Source organism: Somniosus microcephalus, chromosome 21 (assembly GCF_052327205.1).
Source record: "Somniosus microcephalus isolate GS21.2 chromosome 21, FLI_Smic_1.0, whole genome shotgun sequence".
Taxonomy (NCBI): Eukaryota; Metazoa; Chordata; class Chondrichthyes; order Squaliformes; family Somniosidae; genus Somniosus; species Somniosus microcephalus.
Genome location: NC_141007.1, coordinates 44,210,907 through 44,220,330, shown reverse-complemented (window position 1 = coordinate 44,220,330; position 9,424 = coordinate 44,210,907).

The window sequence follows — 9,424 nt, the reverse complement described above, 5'->3', positions numbered from 1 at the left end:
TCCTACTCTCTTTCCCTTTAGTCTAATAGATGGAAGCAGGTTTTGTATTGTAAACATCTGTTTGACATATACTTTTTGCATGTTAAGATTCTCGTACCGGTGAGTAAAACTGACATCTTGATAATAATGATGACGAGAGCTAGCAGATGTGAGCATTAATTTTTGATAGCATATATTTTTGCAGCTTTTTTTTAGCATTTGCCATTATACTAACCTTGTTGGAGTGGAAGAAGCACATTAGATAACGCCACTTTACTCACCATGCTAACTACACACTGTCCACCATCTACAAGGCACAAGTAAGGACTGTGATGAAATACTCTCCACTTGCCTGGATGAGTACAGCTCCAACAACACTCAAGAAGCTCGACACCATCCAGGACAAAGCAGCCCGTTTGATCGGCACCCCATCCACCACCTTAAACATTCACTCCCTCCACCACCGGCGTACCGTGGCTGCAGTGTGTACCATCTACAAGATGCACTGCAGCAACTCGCCAAGGCTTCTTCGGTAGCACCTCCCAAACCCACGACCTCTTCCACCTAGAAGGACAAGGGCAGCAAGTGCATGGGAACATCACCACCTCCAAGTTCCCCTCCAAGTCACACATCATCCTGACTTAGAAGTATATCACCGATCCTTCATCGTCGCTGGGTCAAAATCCTGGAACTCCCACCCGAACAGCACTGTGGGAGTACCTTCATCACACGGACCGCAGTGGTTCAAGAAGGCGGCTCACCACCACCTCTCAAGAGCAATTAGGGATGGGCAATAAATGCTGGCCTTCCCAGCGACGCCCACATCCCATAAACGAATTAAAAAAAACACTGGGCACACCACCTTACTGTAAAACACAGGTCATCACTGCACATGCCTATGGCAACAATCCAGAGCATCAGTGCAAGCAACTGGTACCACTTGCACTTTATATTCACTTGCCTGTGCACTGCCAACCAGTGGTTAGATTCATACCAATGCACATGAATTCATTTCTGGGCCACTGCCTTAAGGGCTTACGCTGATATATTGGGACCATTATCGTTGGTGGGTCTTGGTGGAGGTGATGCAGCAAAAGTAAGCTGGGTGTCAGCAGGTCTCTACTGCAATTTTTGCACAAAATTACACTATAAGGTGGTCATGGATGATTGCGGAGAACAATATGGCGTGATCACAGAAGGGCACAGAAGTGTTTGTGAAGCAATTACTGTTTAAAGAGAAATCAATTCCACTCAGTAACAGGCAAATTCCATGACCAGTGCAGCTTGCAACAAAAGGATTATTTTCTTAGTTTCTCTCTTGAAATTTCTCTCCGACCCTCCTTATTGCACCTGGAACATAATGGACATGTGGATAATTCCATTTGAAGAATGATGATTAATCACCCTAACAGTGAGTAATTTGGCATTACCCTTTCCATACCACAGATTACTTTCACAAAGCAGCATCTCTTTACAAGGATGGGCAAGACTTGTAAGTTTAAGTTCCACGACAGTAGCTCACTGTTGAATCCGTGATTCTTAAAGTATGATGTTTTCCAATAACTAGACGGAGGCTGTAACTTAACAATCAACAGGTGTTTACTGGAGGAGGGTAGTCTAAAGACTGACAGTACAGAGGCATGCTCAAGGCTTATATACAGGTGTGGTCACTGCCGGTACTACAGTATACAGGAGCTGTAAAAGTAGTTCTCTCTTAAAGGTACATACACTACAATTCCTCCCCTTTTAGATTAACAGTACCCATAACATTCAAATAACAGTTAACACTTTAACATGCACATTAAACTGAAATAGTCCATTTATAGATTCAGTCTTTGGGGCGGCTTCCTGATCCTTTCTGGATAGCGCCTTTCCTGAGGTTCTTGTTCTTGGTGCGGAGGCGATTCTGGCCCCCTTTCATCGGTTAGTTCATCAGTTTCCGCTGCTACTGTTTCTGAGGTAGATGCTATCGGTATGTTGGGTTCATCCCCAGGTAGGCGAGACATGGGGTTGACTCGTTCCTGTGACGCTAGGATCTGGTCGATGTGGCATCTCACAATGTTCTCCCCGACATCCACTGTGTACATTAATGGCCCCTGCCGTGTGCATATCGTTCCGGGTTGCCATTTCTCTGTTCGGTAGTCGCGGGCCAAGACTGGTTGTCCTACATTGAAGCTCCTTGTCGGCTTCTCATTGATATGCTGGAATTGCTTATCCTCAACATTTCTTCGCACATTTGGTCTGAGCAAATCCAAACGAGATCTCAACCTTCGGTTAAAGAAAATCATGGCCGGGGTCTGGTTGGTAACTGCATGTGTCGCATTTCTGTAGGCTAACAGGAAATTGTCCACCTTATGCTGTAGTGGAATTTCATCATTGCACATGGCCTTTATCGCCTTTTTAAAGGTTTGTACGAACCTCTCAGCCAAACCATTTGTGGCTGGATGATACGGGGCGGATGTGTAATGCCTTACCCCATTCCTTCTCATAAATTTCCGAAACTCTTCGGACACAAACTGTGGTCCGTCATCAGAGCAAATCTGCTCTGGCAAGCCGTTCCTGGCAAATATGGTCCGTAGGACTGCAATCGTTTTCTCTGTAGTGGTTGAGGACATTTTGATCACCTCAGGCCATTTCGAGTGCGCATCCACTGCTATTAAGAACATTGAGTCCATGAATGGACCAGCAAAATCAATATGCACCCGTTGCCATGGAGAAGAGGGCCAGTCCCATGGGTGTAGAGGGGCATGTGGTGGTGCATTTTGGACCTTCTGGCATCCTGAGCAGCTCTTTGTTAGGTCCTCGATTTGTTGATCGATCCCCGGCCACCACACATAAGCCCTAGCAAGGCTTTTCATTTTCACCCCTCCCAGATGTCCTTCGTGAAGCTCATTGAGCACTCTCTCCCTTAACTTGGGTGGGATTACCACTCGGGATCCACACATCACTGTCCCCTGGCATAATGACAGCTGTTCTCTTCTGGATGAGAATGCTGGCAACAGTGAGTCGCCATGTGTTGGCCATCCCTTCACCGTCAAATCATATACCCGAGACAGTGTCAGAACATTGCGGGTCTCCTTCTCTATATCCGCGTTAGTTACTGGCAATCGTTCAATTATCGACGAATATAATATTTCAATAGGGTCCACTGCTGGTGCTTCCTCCACAGTAGGCAGTGGCAGGCGTGATAGCCCATCAGCATTTCCATGCTGTTTCGTGCCTTTATACTCTATTTCATATTGCTTCGCCCCTAGAAAAAGGGACCATCTTTGTAGCCGTTGTGCAGTCATCACCGGAACACCCTTCTTTGGATTAAAGATGGAGACAAGTGGTTGGTGGTCAGTCAGCAAGGTGAACTTCTGCCCATGCAGATAGTGGTTGAATTTTTTTACTCCCCATACTAGGCTGAGGGCCGCCCTGTCGATCTGAGCGTAGTTGCGCTCGGCTGAGGTTAGTGACCGAGACGCAAAGGCTACTGGCCTCTCCAACCCGTCTGGGAATTTGTGCGACAGCAGCGCTCCAATACCATAGGGTGATGCATCACAAGCCAACCGAATTGGTAGTGCTGGGTTGAAATGGGCCAACACCTCTTTTGATGTGATCAATTCTTTGCACTTCTGGAAAGCTCGTTTACATTCGTCATTCCACTTCCATGGTACCGCCGTTTGCAGTAGGGTGTTCAGTGGGTGTAATACTGTAGACAAATTTGGTAAGAACTTATGGTAGTAGTTCACCAGCCCGAGGAACGACCTCAGTTGTGACACATTTTCCAGTGCTGGAGCCTTGACTACTGCCTCAATCTTTTCAGGTGACTTATGTAACCCCTCTTCATCAATAACGTGGCCACAATACGAGATCTGCTTCTGGAAAAACTCGCACTTGTGACGATTAGCTCGTAGCCCATATTCCTTTAATCTAGTGAGCACCTTCTCCAGGTTGGTGAGGTGATCACTGTCATTTTCGCCCGTGACCAGGATGTCATCCAAATAACGCTGGGTCCCTGGGATCCCTTGCAGGACTTGATCCATTGCCCTTTGCCAAATAGCCGGAGCCGATGCTACCGCGAACACCAGCCGATTGTATTGGTAGAGACCTTTATGAGTGTTGATCGTGAGGTATTGTTTCGAGGCTTCTTCTACCTCCATTTGCAGGTACGCCTGGGCCAGATCAATTTTGGTGAAGCGTTTACCTCCAGATAGCGAGGCGAAAATATCCTCAATCCGTGGAAGTGGATATTGTACCGTGTGAAGGACTGGGTTCACTGTCACCTTAAAATCCCCACAGATGCGGATCTTCTTTGGTTCCCCAGGCGTATTACTCAACGACCTCTTCATTACAGGAACGATGGGTGTAGCCCACTCACTCCAGTCTACTTTGGACAGTACTCCTGAACGTTCCAACCCTTCCAGCTCTGCTTCGACGGCTAGTCGGATCGCATAAGGCACTTAAAAAACTTTGGGCTTGCATTTTCCTCTATTTTAATCATTGCTGTTATGCCTTTTAGTGTTCCGAGTCGCTCCTGGAACACTTCTTGTACATCAGTTAGCATTTTTGACAGTCGTCCAGATGTGACGTCGTCATCCTTTTTGGCCTCTACCTTCAGTGCCTGTATGGAATGCCAATATAATTGTATCTTCCGGATCCATTCACGTCCTAGTAGTGGTGGTCCTCCATCTGGCAATACACATAGGTCCATTTTAGGTATTTCCTGGCCTTTGTATATCACTTTCACCCTTATTTTTCCTTTGGGGCAGACTTTTTGCCCCATGTACGTCTTCAAGACAATCTCTGTAGCTTTCAAGGGTATATGTGAAAATAGTCGCTTGTAGTCCCTTTGGTTTATGACTGTTAGGGCTGATCCTGTGTCCAATTCCATTTTCACTTGGACTCCGTCTATCTTGAGCGTGACCCAGATAGTCTGGTGATCCTCCATTTTGATTACCTTATGTAGTTTCAGACAACCCAGCTCTTTGCTTCCAGAGTCTGTATCACTTTTCTGTTCATCTGAACTACTGTCTATCACCTTGTGTACTTTTTTGTACTCCTCCTGTGCAGATTTCTTGCTGCTGGTTTTCTTCCCTGACCTGCAGACTCTTGCTATGTGTCCTGCTTTTCCACACTGTCTGCACACTTGGTCCTTGAACCAACAATCCTTCTGGTCGTGTGTTGTTCTGCCGCAGCGATAACACTTCCCTGCTCCATATGACATTTCATTGGTGCCATATTCTTGCGGTCTCCGTTGTATCTCTGCAGTGCCCCGTGCGGCTGCTTCGTGTGATACTGCCATGCTGAAAGCCTTGTCCAGCGTAAGATCCTTTTCTGATAGAAGCCGTTTCCGGGTTCCTTCACTTTGAAGCCCACACAAAAACTTGTCCCTTAACATATCTGCTAGTCCCAATCCAAACTGGTAGTGTTTCGATAGCTTGCGCAGTTCCGTTAAGTACTCAGCATTACTTTCGTCTTTATGCTGGTTCCTTTTGTGGAACTTAAACCTTTCTGCTATCAGCAGCGGTGTGGGGTTTAAGTGGTCCTGTAGGATTTCCACTATGCTTTCGAAATTCTTGTCCACTGGCTTCTCTGGGGTTATTAGATTTCGCAGTAAGCCATAAGTTTTTGCACCCATGGAATTTAACAAAACCAGTGCTTTCCTAGCATCTGGCATGTCGTTCGCCCTGCAGTACACCTCAATGCGTTCCACATATGTCGCCCAATCTTCGACTTCATTGTCGAACGCAGTGATACTGCCACTCTTCGGCATCCCTGGGTGTGATTAAACTGTCTAAAATGGCATCTCCCGCGCTCTCCCTTCTTCTCCGCTGGCACAAAATGGCGTCTCCCGCGCTTTCCTTTCTTCCCGTGCTCGCCCTTCTTCTCCGCTGTGGCTTCTAAAATGGCGTCTCCCGCGCTCTCCCTTCTCCATGGCTCAATGGCGTCTCCCGTGCTTCCTTTCTTTCCCCCGCGGATGCTGTTCAGCCCTTGAGCCCTGGCTGTGCTCTGCGCGTTCTCCTGTGCGCCTCTCCCGTTGCCGCCGCTCGGTCCTGAACCTGGCTGCTGCTTTACCCTCTCTCTCTCTTTTTTTGTTTTTCCTCGACGCCACTCGGTTTTCAACCCCTGGCTGCGCCCTGTGCGCTTCACCCTCTCTCTTACCCCGTCGACGCTGCTCGGCCTTTTCTGTGCCATCAGTCGGCTCCAGCCACCGCTGTCCGGGAAGGGTCTGCGCTGTACCTGTTGCCAGTCTGTTGCTGGATCGTCGTGGCTGGGGAACCAAAACCGGCTCTCAACAGCCTCGCCTGCGATGTTCACTCTCTGCTGGATGACTGGGCGGTTGCTCGTGGTCGACGCCCATGCTTCTGGCCTCGACTTTCTTCCACCGCCCTCCCGGAGCGAATCCTTGAAACGAAATGCAGAGTTGCAGGTAGATTCGAATCGACCTCGTCGCCACTGTTGAATCCGTGATTCTTAAAGTATGATGTTTTCCAATAACTAGACGGAGGCTGTAACTTAACAATCAACAGGTGTTTACTGGAGGAGGGTAGTCTAAAGACTGACAGTACAGAGGCATGCTCAAGGCTTATATACAGGTGTGGTCACTGCCGGTACTACAGTATACAGGAGCTGTAAAAGTAGTTCTCTCTTAAAAGTACATACACTACACTCACAATCCTACCAAATGACACGTCCTTCTTTGCAGTCAAGCATTGAAGGCCAGCAAGGAAAATAGCACAGAATTAAGATGGATTTAATACGAAAAGGTATGCCATCAAAATGGCAGAGACAAATTTTGAACTGAGTCCCACGAGAGAAGTGAAGGATGATAATAAAAAGATTTTTAGTTGTATTAAGAGAAAACGAAAACCGAGAGATGGAGTGAGGGCCACTGAAAGTGGGGCGAGGGCATGACAATTGATGCTGCACAGGCTGCAAAAGTGCTAACTAGGTTTAGTGCCTCAATCTTTACCAAGGAGGAGACAGGTAACTTATTTGATCTGGAAAGGAAACTAGAGGGTGATGCAGAAGAATATTGGAACAATTTTCACATTGCTCCCAGCATGGTTGCCAAACAGCTGTGGAACCATGAGGTAGAGAAGTCTCAGGGGCCGGATAAGATGCTTCGAAGGATTCTTAAGGAAATAAGGGTGGAAATTGCAAGAACGTTTTCACAAATCTTCCAGAAATCACTGTATATTGGAAAGGTGCCCGGGGAAAGGTCATTTTTGCTATTTTTATTCAAAATAATGCACAATAAGAATTAATAATGTCCCAAAGACCACTCAGAACCCTACTGTGGTCAGACAGCTGCAACTTTTTCTCTTCTTTATGGATTTCTTTAATATCCCATTAATATTGCGGAAGGTTGCCCTCCTACTGACCGTCCCCAATTTAGACTGATGGGCAGATTTAGCAACAGCTGATAACAGTGTACTCCCAAGATTCATTCCTGTTCAGTTGCTTCAAAGTCACAAATATCATTTTAAAGCAACTGTGCACTGGCAAATCAATGTATGAGCAGGTGATGTCAAGTTGACAGAGAGCTTGTACAGGTCACCAATGACTAAAGTGCATTGTTGGCCTGAATGTATGTGCTGGGAGGCCAGCCCAGTATAACCATAACTAAAATGACAGACACCATTCAATTGCTACCACTGGTCGCTGCACAGCACGACTAACAGACTAGTGGGAAATGGGTACTGCCCAGTGTATTACTAAGTTATACGGGCTAAAAGGTCCTAGATTAGATCCCCAGTCTGGGCTTAGTTAGCTGATCTCACTGAGGAAGCTTTATGAACAGAACAATTCTCTGTCCTGGGCTAAGAAAGGGAGAAAAACTTGGCTTTCTGCTCCTAAATGTAATCAGTGACCACTGCTAAAAAATGCATGCATGGATGATAGATGAAAAAGGATTAGGCTTGGCTTTCTAGGTTTATACATGAAGAATGCCCTAGTTAGGTTACATGCACTAACAGACCCAAATCCAACAAGAGTTTTTGCCTTCAAAAGGGATGGGTACTGTGGGAAAAACTACCAGTATATATAAACACTGAAGGAAAAGGGAAATTGTTTCGGCCAAACCATAAGTTTGGAGAGATTCCAGTTACAGTATAGTCTAAATGAAAATGTTGCCATGAATACAACAGAATGAACAAATAAAACAGTGGTCCAAGGTTTTGTTAACCCCTTCACTTCACTGGCTGTTTTCATTTTCCAGAGGACAATATGCATTTACGATCATACATTGGGCCAGATTTTCCTGTCAAAATAACAGTGAGGCTAATGGTGCTTGCTGTTATTTATGCATAAACGCTGCAGCAACTTCAGGCTAAGAGCAGATGCGCGGTTAAATGCCAATATCCAAAAGTTGCTGTCCAAGTTGCGCTGCTCTGCCGTTAGCTTCTCGAAAATGACACTTTGTTGTCTGCCTCACCACTGACCTGTATTGAATGTCGTGAAGTTGTTGCATTTGTGTGGTAGATATTTAGGGATAGTAATTACAAAAGTAAATACCCTTTTAATGGCATGTTAATTACTGTCAATCAACCTCTCTGGCACCGAAAATTAACTAGTCTGGAGTTTCATTCCTTAAGGTTGTGAATTGTTTTAGGAGATTTTAAAAATGTCAAATTTTAAATTAAAAATTCAATTTTTCTTACTTTACTTTTCTGTCTCTTTTCTCTCTCTCTCTCAATCCAATCCTTTCTTTCCCTCTCCTTATTTCTCTTTCGCTACTAGATTTGACATTGAATTCACCCACTCTAATTCACCCTCCTTCTCAGTCCTTGCACTGTTAATTTCCCAATCCTTAAATCTCATTGGTTAAGGAGATACCCTGCTGGTTGCCCTGCTCACTCAGGTCCCAGATGTCCTGTTTCTCTCGCTGCAAGTTATCAGCTCGCACTTTCAGCAACTTAGTGGGCAAAAATGTTTGGCGCTGAAGGGTGCAGTGGCAAGTCTAAATAACAGCAGACATCATTCCATGCCCTGCTACAGCAAAATCTGGTGCAATAATAACAGACTGGAGAAGATCAGCTGGTCCTCCATCACGATCCAACAGAGTATATTGGCTGCCATTGCCCCACCACCACCACCAGCCACGCAAGCTCTTGGGAGAGGCAAAGAAACTAGAGGAAAAAACTCTAGGCCAATTCATGGAAACATAATCTGGGAAGTTCCTCTCCAATCCCCAACAGCAACTAAAACAAATTCCAGGAGACCACCATGACCATGAGACACATTTCCCAATACCTCGCTTACCTCCTGTATGGTGTGAAAACGTCCCAAAGTGCTTCAGAGAAAAGAATTTAAGTTAACACTCACACGCAAAGAATTAATTGGTAGTCAAAACCTACAGATAATGGCAGCTAGCTAAGTAACACATCATGAAGAAGAAATTATCAACTAGATCCAACTTAAATAACATGAACTAATTCAAATTAATTGGATTTTTATT